Genomic DNA, 19838 nt, shown 5'->3' with positions numbered 1-19838 from the left:
AGCCGGCATGGAGCGTCCCCCTGGGGGTGCGGCGGGTGTCCCTGTTGACCCCCTAGACCACCAGGGTGAGTGTTTATTACAGTATTGTACCTTAAATTACATTAAATATCAAGCACTAACTGGAGGAGACTGACCAGAAATTGAAACCCTGGAGACTAAGACTAACCTGCAGATTTAGTCTATTGAATATTATCCTGTGGTTTCTTTTTCCAAGACACTTCTCTTGATGCACACAACCATTATCTTTTTTTCACTGCTTTTATTTGATTAACACACTAGGAATATGATGCCCGCACTTCTTATTGCTAAAGTCATTGGCTCATCTCCTTCTTCAGTGGGTCACCTCTCCTGGTTTTAGAAGTATCTGGTGAAGAAGAGATAATGGAAAAAAGAGCTGACTTTGCCCCTAACTTATATTTTATTGTAATTTAAAAATACAGATTATCAACTGAAAATCAGTGATAATGTTGGTTTACGTATCTTGTGAATCTTGTTATAAGAAGGAAGGGCAAATCAAGTACTGGTTGTGAGTTTGAAAAGCCTCTGAATTCCCAAATAGCCCATATCTCCAGGGGTTGTTGAGTCAGATTTTGAATTGTCACCATCGCGGCTTCAATTACTCTGTTGCTATTAACTCTTTGCAATTCCTCTGTCAGGGGTCTGGAGATTTCCATCTGCTAGCAATTGACAATTAGGCAGTAATCAGTACTTGATTAACAAGGGCCTGGGATTGTTTAGGGAATGGTTGTCCCAGAAATATTGGAGCACTGTGTACCCCAAGAAATCTTCCTGGTTGTTATGAAAAGGGCCCACTGAGAAGCCCCTAAAATAATGTTGAAGAAGAAGGTATACTGCCCTTTTAAAAGAAAAGGAATCCCAATAAACTTTATATAAAACAATGAGAGAAATATATTAAAAAAAATAGTAGAGTAGATAAGTGATGGATGAATTCTGGCAATGTTGACTAGATGTCAAGGTTTAGAGGTTACAAATGAGAATGTCTTATAGTCATGATATTGCAGACAATGCATTTCTGGGTAAAAACCCCCATTTATTACAAGTTGAAATCCAAAATAGCCAGCATCCATTATTTATATGTGTGTTTGTGTGAGGTTTGTAAAGAGTGAGTCACACAAAATGTGTGTAACCTCGTCTGCACTGGCGCTCTTAAAATCTAAAATTCCATATAAATTACTTTGAGATGTTTACTCCATGTTCCTCCGGTGGGAATTTACAGCAGCTTTATCATACTTTGGTTAATGTATGTCATTCCCGCAGAGATGCTGACAATACTTTGGGCACAGATACCCTTAAATTGCAAAATGTGCAGATAAAAATATGTTTTCATTACTTATATACCTACTTGAAGTACTCTGGGAGGAAAAATGATTCTTTACTTATTTGATTATGTTTATGCCTCTGTCTACCATGATTTGATTAGTTCAACCCTGACTCGCAACAATATTTCATTTAATGTTGCCTTAGCCTTTCAAATAAGTACAGCTTGTATCTTAGAGGTTGTTATTCAACTGATCCAGCAACAATATTTCATCTTAATGCGAACAATGAGAATACCATTAATCTATTTTATGTGCAGAAACAGTTGTCCAACGGAGATCTGCAACATCTGATAAATGGTCACATCCCAAGATCACTGGGGTTGACCTACAGTATGTTTTCTCTTTTACTAATCCCAGCTATGTCTGTTGGACACGCTCTTGCAAATTTGTCAGAAAGGGTGGCATTTAAAGTTTTTTTTCCCAGTGAAAATGCTTCTTTGCATTCCGTACAGTCTCCATTGTAACCATTTTTCAATGACCACATCATGCTTTTTATCCAGTACTTAAGTCCACATTCAGAGTTGGACTGGCCCAATGGGATACAAGGTGGTAGTGGCGGCCAGGAGCAGGGGTGTGGCCCTCGCAACCATGTTTTCCTATGGGCCCCAGGTACCTCAGTCTAACACTAGTCCTATAGAAAGTGGAAGAAACCTCCATCATGAAAGAGGGATAACTCCTTGGTACATTCATAAACGATGCTCAGCCCTGGCAGAAACCCAGGCATGATATGCTCTTCCACTTAGAAGTTGGATCCTTGTGTGTAATATAACACAAATCCAAGACTCACCAGAAAGGTAGGAAATGTGGCCACTATTAATAGTAGAATTTGAAAAAAAAGACAGTCAAGGAAAGTGCTGAGCCAAAGGAAAAACAAATGTGAGGTTGAAAGAAAAAGAAATGTGCACATCAGGTATGCCCAATCTAAAACCTTCTATTGGTTGGAAGCTGGTAGTTGTAGCTAGGGAGCTATTGATTGGATTAAATATGAATATAAAACAGCAAATACACCATGTCACTTGTACCTCAATCAAATACTTTTTAAAGTCAAGGGACTCAGAGCAAATTTCCTTTCTGCCCTATACTGAAACCAGCCCTGGATGCACTTCAAACTCACAAGATATATCTTAATACTGACCTATTATCTTTAAATCGTGTCCCTTCTTTAAATAGTGATTGATTAATATTTAATTACCTTTTATAATTACCTTGGTTGTTCATGTTGCATATATATAATAGAGAACTCTAAAATGACTTAATAATGAGTGTTCTATACTGTAAGGGCCCGAAGGCACAGTTGGAGTGCGGACCAAGGAGGAGGCAGGTAGTTAGACCAAAGTTCACGGTATCAAAAGGGTTAGGCAAGAGAGTAGTCAAAAGTCCAGGCAATAGTTCAATCCAGGCAGAGAAGGGTCAATCCGAAATAACAGGCAAGGTTGGTACACAGGAATCAATCAGTAATAACACACCCAGGAATACACAAAGTTAAACCTATACTTGGGCAATGTCCGCAATGTCCAGAAGGCTTTATATAGGCCAGGTTTGGCATCAAAGTTTGAGCGCAATGGCATCCCGACGCTGGCGTCTAGACACCAACGCACTTTCTGACACTGGCGACCATTCCGATGCCGGCGACCAATTGGCAGACGGGAAGACATTGGCGTCATAGCGCTGCGACCAGCAGGATCCACATGGAGAGGCAGGGAGTCGCCATTTTGGACGCCGTCGCCATCTTGGACGCCATCGCCATCTTGAATGTGAGTAGCGACTTCCATTTCCATTAAATATACACAGAACACTATAACTCCCTACTCTTTCTTAGAAAAAAAATATTTCCCCTATGCCCTAATAATATCAGCAGTCTGTTTCAAGGATGTAACAATTGGAGAATCAGTCCCTGAGACTGCTGAAGGCCCACAATAATGTAAAGGGCCAAAGGGACTTTGGGGCCCAGTAACGTGTCCTTACTCCACCATCTGTTATGTAGAACAGTACGAAAGCTTTTGCAAAATCTAATAAAAAGTGGCCCTGTTTGAGGTTTTTCTCCTTTGTTGTTTGGTAACCAATAAACACTTCTTTAAAAATTTTAATATGAAAGAGACACATATTTAACTACGTGTGTGGTCCTCCTTAGCAAAATATGTGTACAAGTTAAGAGGCAAAGTGAAACCATCGCCAGCTTAAATTATTCTATCACTCTGAAATGTTACGTTATCAGTGAGATATACTACAGTCCCAGCCTATGCATTTATTATGTATTGAGAAATACCTTGCTGGAAATAATTACCAGCTCTGAGTAATGAATCTGTTGTTTTTTTTTAAACAGTCTTAAAACTTAAATTGTCCTACATAGTTTGCCTGCATTTCATTGGAGTAGCCTAAATTATTTACCCTAAGAAAATTTGCACCATAGCATAAACCCCATAATAGAGTCTGTAGTAGAATAGTTCAAGCTAATTTTTTATTGGTTACGTGTACCAAGCACCTGGTCCTGGTTGTATAGAGTCAGTGTCTACATTGATGCCCTCATTTAAATGAGAACTAAGCCGTAAAAATGAATATGGCTAAAAACGCCATATTTTATATACTGGACTTACTGCACCAGCCTAAAGTTTCAGCTTGTCAATAGCAGCAATGATCCAGGACTTCAAACTTGTCACAGGGGGTCACCATCTTGGAAAGTGTCTGTGATACTCATGTGCTCAGTGGGCTCTGAGCAGCTGTTGAGGAGCTAAGCTTAGGGGTTCTCGCAAATGATCAAGTAGAAAATGAGGTTGGCCTGTAATATAAGATGATGCTGCAGGGCTGATTATAGAGTTTCAGCCAAAGGTCCATGAGTTGGTCAATTCTACTTTAGACCCCAGTTTGTTTTGCCGTAAATACTACTACAGGTATGGGACCTGTTATTCAGAATGCTCAGGGCTTTCCGGATAACTGGTCTTCATACATTATCCCAATAGGCTTGTTCTGCTTCCAATAAGGATTAATTTTAATTTAGTCTGGATCATGTACAAGGAACTGTTTTATTATTATAGAGAAAAAGGAAAACATTTTAAAAAAATTTGGATTTGGATAAAATGGAGTATGGGAGACAGCCTTTCCATAATTTGTAGAATTCTGGATAACAGGTTTCTGGTAAAGCATCCCATACCTAGACAAATTAAGCTGGCCCTACCTAAAACTGTCCCTTCTTACTGCAGTACAAGCCCATGCTTCCATCCATTACCATACAGCACATACCTTTATAGCAAACAAACTGCATCCCAATTCATACCATAGGTTAATGGAGTAAAAAAAAAAACAAGATCACCAGCATCACAATTAGCAAACTGAATATAGATCAAAATAATATACTGTATATTACATTAACATGTAAGAGCAATATGGCTAGGCTTAGCCAAGTTGCCTGAATTTTGATACTTGAGAATGGGGGAGGCAATTTGGACTAAATTGTCCTATTAATCTATTGGATTAAAATATGTTTGTGAAGATTCTCATTCATCCAGGTCATGGTATATTTGTAGAAATAAGTCAAATCAACTGTACTTGCTGTGTTTTTTCCTTGAAGACGTTTCACCAGTCATCAAACTGGCTTTCTCAATTCAGAATAACTATTGGATTAAAGTAATTTGTCAAGGCAGAAAATAATACAACAATAATAGGCACCTTCAGCGCTTTCCTTTAGACCCACATGTGTGGGAAGTGGCAAAAGTCATAATGATCATCATTATGGCAACACATCAAACCATGGCAAAACATACAACACCTCAACCCATAGAACAGACACCCATGTGGCCATGCATTGGAGCAGGGGTGCACAAAAGGTAGATTGGGATCTACCAGTAGACCTTAAACTGGTGATCAGTAGATCTCAAGACACTTATCTACAAACAGCTTGTGTAAATCATCCTTCTGTTTCATGCGTTCATCCACGTAATTATTATGTTATGGTTACATAAGAAATAGTTGTTTGATAAATATAGCAATATAAATTTCCTCATGAATCAATATTTAAACCATTAAGCTAACAATGCTTTTATGTATATGGCTCATAATGGGACAACATCACTATAAGTCGACCTTGCATTAATAAAGTATGGACACTCCTGCATTAGAGGAAACCCCCCAGGTCATAACCAATAATGGGGCAAATTTAATTAAATTGAAATCTTAAACTAGCAGGATAATTTTTTTTCTTGCAATGAGGGCTCTCACCAATGAGTTTAAGATAAAATGGGATTGAGGGGTTTATGTGCAGCCAATGACAAATCAGGATCAGGCATCATTTAATGCATAATAGCCCCAGTGGAGATCTAATAACAATACTGCAAAAATTCTTATAACATTTACGATTTGTTCCATGGTAAATATATTTTTTTCCGGAGTATATGTTTTCAGTTTCCCTGCTTGATCTTATCACTGAAACACATTACACATAATTTCCCAGCATCCTTTGTTGCGCAGTAAACTGTAATTATAAGGTAGAGCAGGAATGTTTGAAGCAGAGACTTGACATTGTACTCGTTGCTGTTTCCTATCATTACTGTCATCAGCATCATTAGCTTTGCTTTTTGCGCTTTGTATAATAATTACAGGAACATCTCTTTCTCAAACAGATAAGGAGTTGATCTGCTGGAATTCAGAGTCCCTGACAACATGACAAGAAACATTTTATATTCGTACGCTACAAAGCAGAAATTCAGTTTGTCCTACATTCTTTTGCACGTAATAAATCATAAAAAGGAAGATTAGTGTGCAGACCTCTCATGTGATGTAGTGCATTCCAGTCCTCAGAGTCCTCTGTGCATGTAACTGTGGGGTTCATTTACAAAGAGGGAGCATTTTATATGACTGCCAGAAAACTGTACCCCTTTTCTTTTTGCCTATTATCTCTTAAACCTCTGGCCAAAATGGGGTAAATATACTTGTACCTGTAAACATCAATTCTGCTTTCCCTGTGTAGAGAAGACCCAGGTCTCAGCATAACATTTGCCTTGTGTACAATATTGCAGTGGACGTCCTTCAACAGCAAGGGTCCCCGATCTTTTTTTTACCCATGAGCCACTTTCAAAAAGAGTTTGGGAGCAACACAAGCATGAAAAAGTCCCTGGGGATTCCAAAAAAGGGCTGTGATTAGCTATTTGATATCCCCTTTGTGGACTGGGAGTGTGAGAAACTTGCCTGGTGGTCTAGTGATGGTGCAGCGGGGATGCTCACTGCACCCTCGGTGGGGACAACCACCGCGTCCAGTTCCTACGACATCCTGCTGAATATGTCGCGGGTTCGCGACTTCAGCTAGTTTCGGCTTTATCCGAAAAGTGCCGAATGAGACGTCACCGGCCAGCGCAAAATTCAAATATTTAAATATTCAGAGCATACCCCTTTTCTTTTTGACTATTAGCTATTAAACCTCTGCCCAAAATGGGGTAAATAAACTTGTACCTGTAAATTCGAATATTTAAAGACTTGTCTATGGGGAAATCATTGCCCAACATAAAGGTCTTTTCTTAAAGTTCCTGGGTGCATTTCTTCTGTGTATTCCTGTGGTTTCTGATCCTGCCTGTCCTGTCTGCTTCCAGTCCTGATTATTGCCTGTTTTGAGTACTCTTTTGGATTCTGATTTTGTACTGCAATTCCTACTTCTTCTGTATCTGTACTGTATTGACTGATTGATACCAACCTGGCCTGGCTTTTGACTATGTTCCTTGTTTCTACACCAAGCTCGGTTTCCCTTGCTCGCTCAGAACTCTTTCCTTGGTTCTCCCACAATAAGACCTGGCGGCATCTGAGTAGCGTAGGGCTCCACCTAAAGCCAAAAGCGGCTGCTACAGGCAGAACAGTGGACCGAGACCGGAACCTTGGGGTTTGTTCTGGGTTGGGGATACCCTGCGTTACAGGCAGCCAACAGGAAGCTGTTGGCAGTACAGATTCAACCAAAACTTGCCTCCAAGCTAGGAATTCAAAAATAATCTCCTGCTTTGAGGCCACTGGGAGCAACCTCCAAGGGGTTGGGGAGCAACATGTTGCTCATGAGCCAATGGTTGGAAATCACTGTTCAACAGTTTGAAAAGAGGTCTACAAGGTCTACAAAATTCAGTACTATCCTTGATTTACTGCCATCTGCCTTGTAGAAACCTTTGGGTGGTATGTATATTATTGCTATGCATGCTGAAATTTTCTTGCAAACACTGTTGTAATTGCCAAATTGAAAAAAAAAATTTTTTTCTTTTTTTTCTTTCAAAACTTTTTTTATTATCCATCAATATTGACAAGCCATTTCAATTTTTCTTTATAAAATGCATGTGTTCCCCTACACAGAGGAGAACTACTACATAGCATGAAAACATATTACATAAAGCTACATTGCCACATTGAGATGTTAATAAACATAATGAAATATGCATATCAATAAACAAATAAACTCGTTTAACAACATGAAATGTCATTTATTCCTTTGTATTCGTCTCCGTGTATATTTTGTCATGCAATAATAAACGTCTCCTTACATTTGGTGCCAAATTGATTTTTTAAACAGTAAAAATAAAAATATTTTTTTATACCACCTGAGTCTAATATTAAGTTTATTGTCTTTGATTGTGCAAACCTATTATATGGTATAGTGAGTATGTTGTTACTCTATGTAGGGGTAACGTTAGGTTTTTTTGCACCTCTAAATATATTTTGCTAAATATTTTATTGATTGGTGTGCCCTCCACTAATCCATATTCTTTAAAACTTGCCTCCAAGACAGAAATTCAAAAATAATCTCATGTTTTGGGAGCAACATCCAAGGGGTTGGGGAGTAACATGTTGCTCATGACAATAGTTGGGGATCACTGTTCAACAGTTCAGTACTATCTTTGATTTACTGCCATCATTAAGCACAGACTTAAGCTGGCCAACATACCTTGAAATATACTCATGCTCATAGCGTTTGCATTAAAAAATATATATACATTTTACTGTAATGTGTGTGTTTCATGGTATTTACAGTTGAATGCAAAAGTTTGGGCACCCCTTGCCAAATGTAAAATTGAGTTCACTTTGAAATGTAAATGCAGAAAACAACATTGTTGTGCTTATGAACTTTAAAACAAAGGAACGGAGGAAATAGTAACTGTGATATGTGGACACCCAAATTTATTAACACCCAATTTGGAAGCTAAGAGTCATAATTCTTGATTAGTGATTTTTGGCCATTCTTCCCTACAGATCACTTTTAATAATTGGGCTGCTATGCTTGTTTAAAATCTAGATGCAGATTTTCAGGGCCATTTAAATCAGGAGACTATGAGAAGTATTCCAAATCTTAAGCTTTATTTTCTTCAAGTGGCATTTCAGGTATGTTAAGATTGATGCCTTCTTGTAGAAGCCATTGGGGCAAATTTACTTACCTTCGAAGTTGCACCAGCGTTGGCTTCGCTGCACTTCGCCACACTTCGCCAGGGCGCCGCTAATTCACTAAAATCTGAAGTTGCGCTCAGGGAGGCAAAAGGTAGCAAAGTTGCGCTAGCGTAATTCGTCAAGCAATGCAAAGTTGCGCTAGCAATGCCTAATTTGCATACAGCGCCAAATTAAAGTACAATGGACGTATATGTAGCAGCAAATACATTACACTTCACAAGCCTGGGAAAGCTTCATAAAATTAAATAGAGTTGTTATTTTGCCCTACACATGAGCCCACTGTATAGTTTAGGTGCCATCTGTTAGGAAATATAGGGGGAAAGGAGGGTAACCCCAAAAAAATTTACGATCTTTTTCAGCCTATCACCCTTAAAAAAGTAAAAGAAGGGACTCAGAAAAAATGTTAATTTTTTTTTGAAGCAAGCCCTATCTACTCTATTACATTTCACCTGGTCTGAGGTGGCGAAGGCAAGTCTGGCGCAAGAGGTAATGTTCAGTAAAATGCACAAGTTATTAGCGTAGTTATGTCCCTGTGCCATAGCGCAACTTTGCCTGGCAAAAGGGTGCGAAGTAGCGCTAGAGTAGGACCACTTTGCTAGCGAATTTACGCCAGCACCTATTAGTAAATCGGCGAAGTAACAAATGACGTCACACTGGCGAATTTGCGCTCGCGTTTGCCGCTTCGCACTTTACTGAATTTGCTCCATTGCCTTTTTTAGCTTTAGCTTCTTGGCTGATTGTTTTACATTGGTAGCTAGAATTTGCTGCTATCTGGTAGAATCCGCATTCAATATGTCCTGTGCTACTGGCTGCCACACAACCCCAAAGGATGGACAACAGTTGGCAAGGATTTTTATACATTTTTTCCCCAAACAAGCCTTTAGTGATTTTGAGATCACAACCTAAGATATAAAATAAAAGTCCTTTATTGTCACTTCATTAAAAGCTTATACTGTACCATAGGCAGAAAATTAATCAGACCTAAAAATGTTTTATTTGTGCTGAGTTTAATGCCTCTTTATGAAACTTTCTGTGTGAGTGAGACCCAAGTTATAGTGCTGTATGGTGTAAGGGAGCACTACCTTGACAAGGCAGTAAATGCAGGTGTGTTGCCCTTATAGACGCCAGTTGAATTTTCAGTCACTTAGTTACTATGGGGCCTATTTATCATGCTGTTTAAAAAGTGAAGCATTCCCAGTGATGTTACAGAGAGCAACCAAACATCAATTAGATTTCAACAATTAGAAAATAAAAGCAAAGATCCGATTAGTTGCTATGAGAAACATCCCTGGTAATGTTTCACTCTACTTTTTACTCGGCATAATAAATAGACCCCCTAACAGTCCCAAATCTTTGCTTCAGTCTCCTGAGCATCTTTGCATCTGCTTGTGACTGGTACGATTCTGATGGAATTCTGTAAAGCTATTTTGTATTATGGGTAAAAAAAAATAAGGGTCAATTATGTAGATATTTACACCAATGAGCCATTAAGTATTAAGCCATTTTTGTTTATAAGCTATTAAATAAAATAAAAATGTTATGTGTAATTAGAGTCTTTCGTGTACTTATATAGAGTTGGAGCATAATAGCCACTTTTACCCCCCCTCCAGCATTGGCATGAAATTCAAGTCAGTGATGTGTAAAGCTGCAACACATAAAGGGAGCCCTGGAAGTAACATCTCTTCAAGACAAGTATTAGTTACAACTGGGCTCCCAGTACTTTGCACTTTATGAAGCAAAGCATGGTCAAGCATTATTTTAGCACAAGATACAAATATAAAGGCATGTGTGTAGCTACAAGCACCTTTGTGAATATCACTTAAATGGATGCAATGTTGTGCGTTGCACTTGTGTACATAGACAAGCCCTTTGGTACAGTGAAACAAGTGCTCTGATACAAACTGTATAGCTACAATCCCTGTCAAAAAGCGATTGCTGTTATTGTGAGAAAGCAAACAGAGACTCACTTATTATAGGTGGTGTGTCACTCCTAAGGTTAAAACGACATTTTTAGAGAATTTACCCCAAAATCGTGAAATCGTGAAAATAGGCAAGATACCGGGACATTGTGAAATCACGAAAATCGGTAAATTGCGAGTCAGTGTAAGCAACTTTGGAGTTTTGTGCTCCACAGTGGAACACGCGCTGAGACACATCAGGCGCCATCTTGGATTTTTGGAAAGAGTTATTTGTAAAGTCAAGACATCACGAAAAGGCTACTGGATCCAGTGCTAAGTGACCTGTCACCAAGTGACTGTGCCCAACTGTATACTTGAGGAAGGACCGGAATGCAGGATCTGGTGAGATCAGTCTATTAATAGGGGGTGTGCGGGACGCCCCAATTAACTCCTTCTGTAACCTTCTCTACATATATCTCCACATAATAAGCCTGACAACCCACTTGGGAAAATTACCCTTTACTTGATTATCAAATTGGAGAACTATAGCTCACACCGTAATACTTCCAATTTGGAGAACTGTCACACCAATTTGCTCTACATAATTGTTGTTGTAAGATTGAGTGAATCATTTAATACAACCTAGGAGATTTGGAAAATTCCTATTACTGTGATTTTAAGTGACCACCTACCTGAATCATTTTTAAAAATGTATTTTTATTGTTATATGTTGGGTTCCTGGCCGGCCAGGTTTTAAACTTTTTAAAGCAAAATAAAATTCTTCTACATTCAGATTAATTTGGTCTCCAAATACACCTTTATCCTCAAAAGGACCTTGGGGATTTAATATGTGTTCCAGAGCAATTAAAGAGACTTCTCCTTAATGCCACATTACCTCTATTAATAATCAATTTTTATTGGCATGTGAGGATGTGGCTGTGTCTGCACCTCATTCTCTCCCTCCTGCGACGTCAGGTGACTCTATAGATTCAATGCACCAAGGCACTGTCAGAAAAAGAGCAAACAATATAATTTAAAATGCTTCTTCCCCTTTAACTCAATGCAGGTGTGGGTGCCAACCTTCTAGGAATGCACTGAGATACTCGGCACCCGTCAACTGATGCCGTCTTGAAAATATAGTCGGTTGAATACTGAGCTGATGTTGCAATGGTTACTTATAAACACAGTCAGTCAACAAAGTCAGATTGCCTGGCACACTTTAGCCGTGCTTTGAAAGGAACTATAGTGAACCAAGCTTCAATCTAACTAAAATCAAGTAATAGAATTCTAAAGCACATTTCTATGAATTAACAATGAGTGACAATAACGTCTCCTTTTAAACTGCTGAAGTACTAGACTGATCTCAACCATTTACCTTGGATTGAATTATAGTTGAAGAACAGTCAATAGGCTGTTAGACAGTGATAGATGGGCACTATTTGCAAATGCTGCAGCAAGGGTTTCCTAGAAGTGCACGCCTATCAGATAATTTCCAACCTTTTTCATAGGAAGTGGGAATGGACAATCAAAGGCATTTTAGGCACCATAGTTCTCCCTGACAGCACCTTGGCTCTAAGAATGGCAAGTATCTTGGGCTTTAAGGTTGCCACTGTTATACTGTTATATACACTATTCCAGTGGTCCCCAACCTTTTTCACCCGTGAGCAACATTCAGATGTTAAAAGAGTTGGGGAGCAACACAAGCATAAGCTCCTGGGGGTGCACTGCCACATAAGGCTGTGATTGGCTATTGGTAGCCTCTATGTGGATTGGCAGCCTACAATAGTCTCTGTTTGGCAGTACACCTGGTTTTTATGCAACCAAAACTTGCCTCCAAGCCAGGAATTCAAAAATAATCACCTGCTTTGTGGCCACTGGGAGCCAACATCCAAGGGGTTGGGGAGCAACATGTTGCTCACGAGCTACTGGTTGGGGACCACTGCACTATTCAAATAAGGCAATAAAAGGTCTACTGACCTGTAGCAATGAGCAGGGGGCATTTACCAGACCCCTATTTAAAACAAGCATCTCACTGGTTGGTGTGCGTTACTGAACGATGAAATTGATGGGGTAAGTATATGGGAAGACTCATTATAGGCTGTTTTTTTTTTATTTGCCATGATATTAGACAATATTTCTTTAATTGATACTTTCATATCCATTAAAGGAACATGTCAGTATTAGTTTTTTTTTTAAAAAAAAATAGGCTTAGGGGTAGTTTTATTAAAAGAGAACTAAAGTTTATCAAAGAAGTAGGCAAGAAGTGCTGCCCATTTTGCACACGTTTTGCAATTCTCCACCAGCCCAAGGCAACCACAGCCCTTTAGTAGTGAAGATATGTCTCCAAAGATGCCCCTTTATGTCTTCATCTTCTCCATCTTCTTTTCTGCTTATTCATATATTGTGCTGTCACTTGCCTGAATTTATGGACCAACTCACAATATACTGCATATACACACATAATATAAAAGTCAAAATACTTTTATTAGTATTAGGCTGAAAAGTAATTAATTCAGATTCACATGGCAGCTCAGAAACCAGTGTAGTCTACATCAGAATTGAATCATTAGTCCTGTAGCATCAGCTTCTATAACATGTGAGCCTCGTTTTCTGCTTCATGATTCATGATGACCCCTAAGTTTAGATTCTCAACAGCTGCACACTGACCATGAGCATGTGAGTGTCATTGACACTCCTAACAAGATCCAAGATGGTGAACCACGTGCACAATTTTGAAGGCCTGAATCATAACTATTATAGAGAGGCTGAGACTTTAGTCTGGTGTGGTAAGCTTAGTAAATAAAATTTTTACCCATATTTGTTTAGTTCTCCTTTAAGAGAAGAACAATGCTTACAATGCTTCATGGCAAGTAATACTGGCAAGTTCCTATCAAGTATAGCAAGGTGTCAGTAAAACTTGCTAACAGCACATTCTCATTATTTTTTTTTTTTATTAGTAACTTTCTATTACGTTTCAATAATAAACAATAATAAACAAAATTAGAAGGAAGGAAAGTAGGAAAAAGAGAAAGAGGTAGACATGGAGCAAATACATTGGATTTTCTTAGACAAAGTTTTTGAACCGTTGTTGCGGGTGAATCCAGCCAAGGAGTCCATATTTTTTTGAATTTCTGTGAGCATCCTCTGGCTATATACACTAAGTTCGTTTGTAAAGTTCCAGCTGGGAGTTTATGAGTTTAATCCATTTTTTAAGCATAGAAGGTGTTGGTCCCATCCAGTGTAGGGATACCATTTTCCTAGCGTAGAACAAGAGTGCTCTCATCAATAATCTGGAGTGAGTTCTAGGTACCAAAGTGTCTGTTACTCCCAATAGACAGGTAGCCGGGTTCAATACCTGTGGTTAGGTAAATTCGTCGGCTAAAAATTGCATTATTTTTTTCCAAAATTTCTGTATATCTGGACAATACCATAAAAGATGTTTGAAATCCGCATCTGGTGAATTGCAGCGAGGGCATCTGGAATACTCTAGACAACCCATAAGTTGTAGTTTTTTTGGCGTGAAATACCTTTGGGTATAATTTTGAATTGAATGAGCCTGTCTCTTGTGCTGATTAGAGGGAGATAGAGGCTGTCCTCCATCTCTTCCCAGTCATCGGGTTCTAAGCGAACTCCACAACCTTCCTATTAAAGTTTGACCCTGGGTCTATGGTCGTATTTTTGAGATACGCAAGTTATGTGTATGGTTTAGACACTACTTTATGTTTTCCTGGTGATTGTATTATAGTTTCTGACTTTTTGGTAGGGATGTCGCGGACTGTTCGCCCACGAACTAATTCGCGCGAACATCGGCCGTTCGCGTCCGCCAAATTTTCGCAAACGTCGCGCGACGTTCGCCAATTTGGGTTCGCCTTAGCTGGCGCTTATTTTTGACCTCTCACCCCAGACCAGCAGATACATGGCAGCCAATCAGGAAGCTCTCCCATCTGGACCACCCCCACACCCCCTGGACCACTCCCCTTCCATATATAAACTGAAGCCCTGCAGCGTTTTTTCATTCTGCCTGTGTGTGCTTGGAAGAGCTAGTGTAGGGAGAGAGCTGTTTAGTGATTTGAGGGACAGTTGATAGTAACTTTGCTGGCTAGTAATCTACTTGATACTGCTCTGTATTGTAGGGACAGAACTCTGCAGGGATTTGAGGGACAGTGAGTTTAGGTTAGTTAGCTTTGCTGACTAGTAATCTACCTTCTACTGCAGTGCTCTGTATGTAGCTGCTGTGGGCACTGCTTCTGATCTCATCTGCTGACTGCTGTAATAACCCAATAGTCCTTGTAAGGACTGCTTTTATTTTCTTTTTTGTTTTTTTACTTTGCTACTATAAGAGCCCAGTGCTATTAGTCTAGCTGTGTTGGGGAGTGGGACTGGTGTGCTGCTCCTCCTAGTAGTTCACCACTACCAGCACCAACCAGAGTCAAAATTGTTACAAAGTATCTTATTTGCACCTGTTAGCTGTTCTGAGCTCTCTGCCAAAAGCTAATTAAGTTAGAAACTTTTTTTTTTCTGGCTGTTCAGTGCAGAGAAAAGAGGGACTGGTGTGCTGCTCCTCCTAGTAGTTCACCACCACCAGCACCAACCAGAGTCAAAATTGTTACAAAGTATCTTATTTGCACCTGTTAGCTGTTCTGAGCTCTCTGCCAAAAGCCAATTAAGTTAGAAACTGGTTTTTTTCTGGCTGTTCAGTGCAGAGAAAAGAGGGACTTTCCAGTACAAAAGAGGGACAGGGGGTTGAGTGGTCAAAAGAGGGACAGTTGGGAGGTATGCAAGTGCCACCTAGCTGTGTGAGCTTTTTCACATTCTGTCTAAATAACAATAATAATTCCGTGTCCGTAAACATCACCTGAGTGATGTTTTTACAGCAGCAATAATATATTCCGTATCCACTACTGTATACGTTGCCCTTGCAGGCATTGTTTGCCCAGTCTTTAACCAAGTGCCACCTAGCTGTGTGAGCTTTTTCACATTCCGTGTCCAGAAACATCACCTGAGTGACGTAGTGTGATTTCTGCCCTTTACAGCACAAAACGCAGCGCTGTGTCAACAATGTATTTTTCAGATACATTTTTGCCCTTGATCCCCCTCTGGCATGCCACTGTCCAGGTCGTTGCACCCTTTAAACAACTTTAAAATCATTTTTCTGGCCAGAAATGTCTTTTCTAGCTTTTAAAATTCGCCTTCCTATTGAAGTCTATGGGGTTCGCGACGTTCGCGAACCGTTCGCATTTTTGGACGCAAGTTCGCGAATATGTTCACGAACATTTTTTCCGCCGTTCGCTACATCCCTACTTTTTGGAGGCATCTAGTAATGGAATTAAGATGGGTAAGGATTTCTTGGGCCTGGAGAGAGCATGATGTAGTGATTCAATGGAGCCGAAGTATAAGGCTTCCAAAAGAGAAGCTGGGGTTTGTGTCAAATGTTTTCCAGTTGGAGGTATGGATTGCTTGTGTTGCTAGGTAGTATGATACGTAGTTGGGCATTGCTAGGCCTAAATGCGATGTAGGGGCGTGTAATGTTGTTCTGACTACTGTTGGAGTTTTTTGGCACCACACAAAATCCGATTGTGTGCGGTCTATTATTTGCAAGATTGATTTTGGTATATAGCATGGCGAGTTTGTGAAAAAGTATAGGTATTTAGGAAGAAATACCATCTTGCAAATGTTAATTCTGCCAATTTGGGTTAATGATAGAATGGACAATTTTGCTAGTGTGATCTTCATTTGTTGTATAAGAGGTTGTATGTTAAGAGAAATAAATTTGGTTGGATCTTTATGTATTAGAATTCCTAGATATTTAAAAGTGCCAACTGGCACATTCTCATTATTGACCCGAAATTATGTGATAAGGAAGCTTTTGGTTAAAAATATGAGAACAGTGGCAGTTAATTGATGACTGAAATTGTCAAGACAGCAACACCTTTCTCAAAGCTAGAGAAAACAAAGCAATATGGAAATATTCATATATTAACTTATTAATGTTTTCATAAGGCAATGCATAGTGGTATATTGAGTTCCTCGATTTCTGGATTAAATGGCAATTATGGCAAGCAATTACGGATTAAGTGAGGATTCTGGGATCGGACCCTCTTGGAAAGTGAGTGGTTAATGAAAGTGGCTGTCCCTCACGGCATTGCATGCTCACGGACAATCTCCTAATTTCTTTTAATGGTTACTTTTTCTTTTCTTCTCTAACACAATGTAACACTTGGAAACAACTAGTCACACATTGGCCCAAACTCCAAATGATTATTCTTAAGTACCCTGACCTATGTTCTCAAAGTTTTGAAAGCCGTGTTGGATCCAATTCCGCATTATGTAAAATCAAAACTCGTTAACATTAAGAAAGAACAGGCTACACGAGCACTCAGATTAATCATTTCTAATAATAAAAAACACAAGAAAGTAAAAAATGATGGCTGCACATGAGAGAAATGAATTCACCGTCTTGGACAGACTTTAAATTTTTGAGGTGAGCTTCAGCGTTACTTGGAAAAAGGTTGGAAAAAGAAGGAGGGACTTTGCAGAAGTCAAAATTTTCCAGTGGATCAGTGTTTCTGTTTACTTCTAGTGTTATATACTTGTCTGAGGCTTCCAGTCATGCTGTTTTGATCTTCTGCACCTCTTTGACTAGAAGTTAACTGAATGGCTCCTTTGTGGCATTTTATAATAAACAAATTACAATAGCCTTATCTGGTTAAGAAGGAAAGATTAAGGGGCTGATTTAGGAAAATTTGAATTGGGAAATACAGAAGGATTCCCAGCATTCAGTCTGTTTTTGGATTAATCAAATATTTCCCGACTGTCAGGAAACTTTTACCAAACTGGCACATTTATCAAGTGGATGGATACCAGTATCAATCCATTAGAACACCTCCAAGGAACACTTACTCCCCAATGTGTATCACAAAAAGCCAGAAAGGACTCTAACAATTATATTAAAAATATAATATATGTTAAAAAGCAGTGGTCCGGAACTGATTCAGTTCAAACACCCTATGACAGTTCCCACAGAGTAAGTGTCAGTACAGCAAAAGTCTCTTAAAGAAAAATGGCTTTTATTTTAGCCAGCAGCAAACAAGTAAAAATAAAGGCAGTTTCTTTTCTTCCAAAAACTGTTTGAAAAACAAAAATGGCTTTCAGCAGCAATACAAGTTTAACAACAACTTAAAGGCAGCATAATTACAGACCTCCAATCGGGTGACTGTGTGTGCACAGGCACATAGGTTCATTTGCGTCAAGTTCCCAGACCTCTTTTTTTGTCTCTCTCAGTCAAAGCTCTTGAGAAACTGACCAGCCTGGGTTGTAGGGCTGAACTCCACAAGCATCTTCCGTCGGGTTGTATTCGAATGACCAAACACAGGCGACAAATCGGATGTAGTAGCATGCGTCAAGATATTAAAAAGAATATCCGTCATGATTCGACAGAAAACAATTGTGGCGTTCAGCCCTTAAGAACTTTTGATTTGCCACCTGCCGCTAATTACACCCAGCTGGTCAGCCTGTAGCACCTCACTCTGCTCCACACCCCATTGGAGGCTAAGCCTTTTTTTGTCATGGCCCGCTAACTAATAACTAATAAACTTACAGATATAGAAAAACATTCTGATGAAGGACACACAGAATGTTTTATAGAGTTTTGTCTTGTCAATTTCTGCCCGAGAAAATTCACCATGATAAAATGCTATGACTTGTGTAAAATTGGTCAAAAAGTCACTTTGTCACTGCTGAAACAAGAGGCTGGTAATTAATCCATGTGCCATAAACCTAAGTAAGTAAATATGAATCGGTGCATTAAATGAATTGCTTCTAAGTAGGTGGTAAATTAAGCAAGTACTAAATGTATCCAGTCAGTGATTTGTTTTGATCAACTATCATTTAGAAAATGAAATCAAAGATCTGATAGGTTGCTATGGCTAATGACACTGCTTGCAATTAGTAAACCAACCACATATACAAAATTAGTCAGGATGCTACTGGTCTCTGTAAATTCCCTGGACACCAGCAGCTGCTAGTTCTACTGTCTCTACTGTTGTGTCCATGGCTGAGAGATCTAATAGCTCTGGACCTGTAGTTGGCACCTAGGTTTGCTACCTTTTATATCTGGCCCTGTGACGTAGAGGGTAGGGGCAGACTAGATAGGGGAGGGTTTGTGCTGTTTTGAGGGGGGATGATATTCCGGGGACGGGATTATGACATTTTGGGGGCAGAGTCATGGAGTTTCACCAGGATGGGACTACAGGCCTTGGATTAGGTGAGTAGGGGAGTGGGGAGAATCTGAGGTGGGCCAGGGGCGGAACCACAAGGATTACAAATTTACCGGCTAATACATTGGCGGTATATTTGTAATACCGGCCCTGGTCTTGGCTGGTATCTTACCAGCTAGGAAGGTGAAATACCGTCCAGGTGGCAACCCTGCAGGCACCTACTAACTGGACAGCTAGGAATCAAAAACCACCAAAAGGACACACTGAGAATAAGCATGGGTGGAGTAAGAAACCTAGGGCCCTTCTTATGATTCAGGCCAATTTAATTTAGTAGTGTAGAGGAGCTATGTATACTTGTCTCTCCTCTGTGTTGTTCTGTGCAAGTTGGCGGAGGAGTCCCCACCCCTGTGAGCTGACAGGAAGGAAATGCTGCAAAGGAAGTGCTGTGAGAGAGAAGCATCAGAGCGACAGCAAGGTCCTAGTGGCAGAAAAGCTCACTATAGCCTTTGATATTGTTATCCAAGAAATCAACCAAGCCACTCTTAAATGCATTAACTGAATCAGCCATCACAACATCACCCGGCAGTGCATTTCACAACCTCACTGTGAAGAATCCTACGCTGCTTCAAATGAAAGTTTTTTTCCTCTACTAGATGATCCATCTTATGGAAAAATAGATCTCCCGCTTGCGGTCTATAATGCCCTCTACTCTGGGTGGAGGCACGTCAAATCATAGTGTACCTGCTCTCCCCTGTAGCCGAGACACAGGACTCCTGTAGAACCACACCCAAGAAAATCAGTGCTGGATTTCTTGCAGTAGCAGAAAAGGGCTACAGAAGCATAGACTTTTTGCAATAAAAATAGTGGCAACAAAATGCATGGAGTTACTTTTGATCACTTCCCACTGTGAACAGTTGACATAAACATAATTAAGAATAAAGAACTGGTCAAAGAATCTAAATACTTCTGCAAGGCACTACTGT

The sequence above is a fragment of the Xenopus laevis genome, chromosome 8L (genome assembly GCF_017654675.1).
Source record: "Xenopus laevis strain J_2021 chromosome 8L, Xenopus_laevis_v10.1, whole genome shotgun sequence".
Lineage (NCBI taxonomy): Eukaryota > Metazoa > Chordata > Amphibia > Anura > Pipidae > Xenopus > Xenopus laevis.
Note: the sequence above shows the minus strand (reverse complement) of the source record.